Here is a 6,193-nt window from a genome sequence, read left to right on the forward strand (position 1 = left end):
AATAATATAAAATATGTGGACTGACTGATCTCAAGTAGACTAGACGACAAATTCAAATCTGTTTACAGAATTTTTATCGCTTCACTATATCAATCGGTACGTTGGACAAAAAATACGTCTAAATTCTTATGTTGCGCGTGTGTTAGACAAAGACAGGAAATCACCGCCACCAATCCCCTTAAAACTATCACTGAAAATTCAAATGCATATTATACGGGATGGTAATATGAACAGTTATCATAATATTATCTATGACAGACAAACATCCAGCTAACTCCTACTTCAGTCTCCAGAGAATGGGTCATACCCGAAACTTGTGAAAATAGGAAATTATTCTCTTTTCATACCAACTAAGAAATTAAAAAATGTAATATATTATTATTGTTCCCTGATCTTCAAACAAAAAATGTTATCAAATACAAGCAATAAATATTATACAAATATTTTAATACAGTGTGAGTATGAATGTAGGCTATTTTTACTATTAAAATGTAGGCTATTTTTTCGGTGAATCACGGTTTTTAGGGACATCTAAAATGCCTACAAAGAGGTTCAGGCAGTATAGATCTATACGAATATACGCATGCGCGACCTAGATGGGTAAAGGGAGGTTTCTACCCTGATAATATTTTTGTGGTACCAATATTATCGATTTTCTACCCTAAAATTAAAAATAATATTTTTATTTAAAAAAAAATAACAAGTTGAATAAAACAGATTTTAATACAACGACAACTGATCACGAGATTTACACGAGGTCCATGTTTCATAATGGTAAACAAAACTATGTCATGTAAATGTTTTTTCGCGAAAAAATCGAAATATCTCAATTTAAAGCCAAAGCCTCAGAGGTTCGTTTAAAAGTTCCTGACCTTTGATAAAACAGAAATTGATTTGATCAACATTTTATAACAATTTCCTGATGTAAGACTCAATGATTTTAAATTCTAGTTATTTCGCTGTAAAATACTAAGTACATAGACAATGAATTTACTTGAGGTTTATTTAAAAAAAAAATGTATTACCCAAAAATAACTTTTCTATAGTGACGCCCGCGGGTCTACGTGCACATTAGAAATTGAACACAGATTATATACTATTTTTACTTTTGAAACGGTAATTTATCAAATTCTATGTCAGTTTTTGAATTACACACGTAAGACAACAGCAGCACTACCTTATAATATAGTCACGGACATTTCTTGGTTAAACCGAGCAAAATCTGTAGAAACGTCTTTCGAATTCAATGATATAATTAATACAATATAATAGTATTATGCTTTTGTAATTTTAAACGCTTGCCTCAAAGCGTAGGCCCACCCAACTCGAGTTATCTATTATTTAGTTGTAAACGTAAAATGATATATTATATTATTATGATGGACCATCATCATACAAATCTACAGTTATAAACCACTTGAGATTCAAATCGATCTCCCGATGTCTGTACAAACTATAAATAGTTATGTTTATTTTGTTAATTATATATTTTATGATTATACTCACACTTCAAAATATTTATAATCACTTAGCGTATTATTAATTTAATCAAACACGACTCTATCGAATATTCGTAAGTGCAATACATCATTGATGCCCGTGTGACAAATTTAGTAAAATCAAAATGTAATATTATGTAATATATAATGTACCTATGTCCTATACGATTCACCAAGAAAGTCTCTTTTATCCTTTAATAATGTATGTTAATTCAAAATCTGATTTTTGTATTTTTAATTACATTTAACGACCAAATTTTTAAATACTTTTATTATTTAAAATACTAGATTTTTACACCATTTATGGAGAATCTTATGGCAATACAAACTTATCTTTTTAAACGAGAACAACCCTTTTTTACTTTTTATAGTCCCCTTTTTATAGTAGTCTAGTATCCCCTAGTATTAATGACTACAACTGTTTTTCACCCTTATTACACGAGTGATAAATCATTAAGTTCAGTAAACTCAGGCACTACTAGTTTTAAATTTGACTTAGTTACATAATATTGTTAAAAAAATCTTTTGATCGACAAATTACAGTAAAAGAAGAGTGGTTTTCATTTGAAAACAATAATATGTTTGTATCGCCGCGGGACACTCTACTATAAATCCAAGTTCTTGAATATTATGCTCTTCAAGTATCTTAAAAAATCATTATTTAAATATGTGAAAAATAGGAGAGGGTGAGCCGTGAGCATGATTAATGAATCACTATGTACGAAAAGGCTTGTCCCAAAAGTAAGGAGACCTTAATTATAAAAAAGTCGAAAAAGTGATTTATTAAAAATTTTTTCACATGATCATATTATACTATTTATACACTATTTTTCGACATAATCGCCGTTCATATCAAGATACTTTTGTAGCCGATCTCGTATACGTAATATATTATATTCAAAACTCAGAGGTATACCGTATATGCCGTATCACATTTCAGCAGTGTAGTGAGTGTATATTAACCTAAATAATAATATTTTTATTATCATTATATGCGTGGTAGGTACATAACACTCGAGTAGAAATCAAGTTATCACTGTGTGTGACGTGAGCTTGTGTGCCTACGCCGTGTGGCAAAAATGATACGCTTACAATGGGTCCGCCCATCGACAATAGTAATCAAGAGTCTGTAATTTAATAATAATACCTGCACTATATTATATAGGTGAAAAATATTCCCTTTCACCAGTTTCGCCTTTTGTATTGTGTTTATTCCACTATGTATAGACACTATTAGATATATACAATTGAAAAAAATAGTTTAATGAGCATTACTAATATTTAATAATCAACAGGTTAAGTGTAAACATTTGTAAATCGTGTCCTGGATATTTTTGAAAATACGTAGTATATGAATGGTAATAATAATAATAATTCGTGAGTCAAGATCTAACAAAGACGACCATGGATTATAAAGTATGATCTACAATGACAATTTTTATTTATCAGAATTTAAATTTCAGCAACAATACGAACACGATTAAAAATGTAATATCTTGACTTAAGTTAAAAGTACGAGGTACCTTACGGAGTTTGTAATTAAGGAAAACAATCAACCAAGTCGTTATTCGTTCGTCAAGTGAGAGGACGGGCCCCAGAAAAGGGTATGTTAACAGACACAGGATATAGGTATCTTCTGCGACAGTGAGACTGAATACGATGATGGTAACTCGTCTCGCTTCACTCACTTCAGCACTTAGATATAGCTGATTTATTGAGTATTGTATTAGCGTTGTTCATAATTGATAATATGAAAGAAATAATCGCATTAGAAAAACAATTTTGATCGGAGTTAATTTTGACTATTATCATGATGTATTTAAATCGTTTTACAACACTAAATAAATATTGTGAGTTAAGGTTTTTTTTAAACGTTTGAATAAGGTATTGTACAGTAGGTACATATGTATAAAATATGTTATATTTAAAATATGGTGGATGTTGAACTTGAAGGTTTTATTAAAATTTCAAATCTTTAAGACTTAAATTGAAAATTTTAACTGAAAAATAACCAAACAATATATGGTATTCACTAAAGATATGAAATTCACGATATGATTCACATGACACAAATTTAATTCAACAATAAAAAACATTCTTGACAATTTCTATTGCGCATAGAAAACGTATAAATGTTGAATTTCTTAGTACTTTAAAATTTTGTTAAAAACGATATAACTGCCACAAACTTTTATAAAACATGTATAGAACTTCGGACGGTTATTATTTAGAGGTGGGTCGAACTCCAAAATATGGTCTCGAACCGAACTGGAACCGAATTTTTTAATCGTATGTCAAACCGAACAATTCAGTGTTATGTCGAACTTAAACAAAACTTTTTAATCGTACATAAACTGAACATTTCGTTCAACATCAAACCACACCTGTACCATATATTTATTTTATTTCATCATTGAACTGAACCCAAACAAAACTTTTGAATTAAATGTCAAGTCAAACTTTATAGTCTTATGTCATACCAAAATAACTAGGTAATGACTATCGAGTAAGAATTAGAACTATCTGGACTAAGGACCAATTTTATAAATGATAACAATTTATGAATATTGAATAACAATAATTAATAATATTAACTTTTGATATGTTTCAGAGAGTTACGAACTTTGTTTATATAAATAGTAAAGAGCCAAAATAATTATTTAAGTCTATAAATAATCGATAGGTACCCTATATGGCTATATATAGGTATATAGTATAGACTATATTATTATAGACAATAAACAAAATACAAATTAATTACCAATTTAATATTTAACAATAAGCACCGAGAATGTTTTTGGTTCGAACCGTTTGACGTGTTGGCATTTTTTGGGAGTTTGAACTATATTTAGAAGTTTAAACTTTTTGTTGGAGTTCGGTTCGGTTTGGTATTTTTAAAGCTTGGTTTGACTTTCAAACAAGAATCGAGCGCCTAAAATGCTGTTCGATTTTTAGAACTTTGAACAGTTCAACCCACCTTCATTATCATTGGTTTATTGAACTTTCTTTAACTTAATAACCATGATATATTAGTTATAGAACAGTATCTATTTAGTAACAAAAACAAGTTTAAACTGTTTTCACGAATATTTTATAGTTCTAAACACTGTAATTTTCGGAGAGGTTACGCCCGATAAAGCACATTGCATTAATATATTTTGCTTTTTAATGAAAACGCCGCGCCGCTCTGTAATGTATCACAAATAACCATAGAGTAATTCCATACAAAATTGTTCAATTTAAATAAATTTATACATTTAACTCGTTTAAGTACAATAGTTCAAATCGTGACTGTTAATTTGATAAAAATGGGCGCAGTTTGGCATAATTAATAAAACTATGCGTAATGGGATATTATTTATTTTCTCAATACTCAATATACCTATCTGCTGCTGCAGTGATGATGTGATCCGTACTAGCAAATTGTAGGGAGCTTTTGATAATTTCATAGAAATACAAATTAACAAACATGGTTTCGGGCCATGCATAGGTAGGTTAGGTGCGGTCACTGAAGATTTGGTTTTTAGTCGATTTGGAGAATAAAAATGTAATTTTTTAGGAAGGTGAGTAACAGAACGACAGAAATATTTGTTTGTATAATGTTATGTATTAATATTTGGTCTAAATGATTGCTATTTAGAATGGGTAATTTTATATTTTAATATAAAAATTATTGCTTAGTAATTGTATTAATTATAATTAATAATTACTAACTACTGATACTTAACTATTATACCTGCATCAATAATAGTATCTCAATAATTGTGCGATTATTTTTGCTCAAATCTTCAGTACAGTACCTACCTACAGTTGAGTGCTGGCTTTAGGTAATTTTAATGTTATTTGCGATGGAATAAAATTTACCATTAATACAAACTGAACTGTGTAGGTACTTAAACGTATTATTGAATTAAATGGTACTCACAAGGTTAAAACCGTATGGTTTGTTGTTCGCGTATTCCACACATCAGACACAATAATTCACATCATATACGCGTATATCGAACGAAACCGTTTTTGAAAAAATCGTATTTATCTATCGTCGCTTAAAATTATTTAATAATAGTAATAATTTAAAAAAAAATTAATGAAAAACTTAATTTTATCATAAAACGCACGAATATGCACCTCGTAGGAAACACGGTATCGTAACAACACGAATAGTAAACCAATGAGTGCACTATACCGCTGAACTACACAACTGCACGTTGGTTACTAGGCCCGTATGGAGAGCGAAATGCATTGTGCGTGACTGTCTGTTCCTCCTCTTGTGCTGGTTTCATACACCTGTCGGAGGGGCACTGAGCCGAAGAACTACTGTCGTGTTCGAATGGAGAATTTCCACAACTAAATCGTTAGTCACCCGCACTAAGTTTCCGAATTGTTATATATTTTGTATTATTATTTTAAAAACGATTATCATTTAAATAAATAAAAAAAATATAATAAGTAATAACACGATTCCCCATTGTATACATATATATTTATAATAATATAGGTATAAATAACTAATATAGGTATTTTATCCCCACGATTTTTAGTACAAATCACTTTATGAAATAGGTATTAATGGTATTATAATATTATATAGGATCAATATAGATAGGGGGTGAACAGAACGATTCATCAAGCATGCTCACCTCACATATTATTATATTATTATCGTTTAAGCAACACAATAATTAAAATTCGGA

General features: G+C 29.6%; 1 protein-coding gene across 2 annotated transcripts in view; it reads right to left on the reverse strand.

Annotated features, from left to right (window-relative positions):
- LOC100165370 (protocadherin Fat 4) overlaps positions 1-5,791 on the reverse strand; it is a 49,299-nt gene extending 43,508 nt beyond the window's left edge. Inside the window, exon 1 of one of the 2 annotated variants that reach the window (XM_029491157.1) lies at positions 5,425-5,791. The gene's annotated coding sequence lies outside the window, so the exon portion shown is untranslated. The remainder of the gene's footprint in view (positions 1-5,424) is intronic. The other variant, XM_001942815.5, reaches the window with a different exon arrangement.
- Between the last annotated feature and the right edge of the window lie 402 nt (positions 5,792-6,193).

The sequence above is a fragment of the Acyrthosiphon pisum genome, chromosome A3 (assembly GCF_005508785.2).
Source record: "Acyrthosiphon pisum isolate AL4f chromosome A3, pea_aphid_22Mar2018_4r6ur, whole genome shotgun sequence".
NCBI lineage: Eukaryota > Metazoa > Arthropoda > Insecta > Hemiptera > Aphididae > Acyrthosiphon > Acyrthosiphon pisum.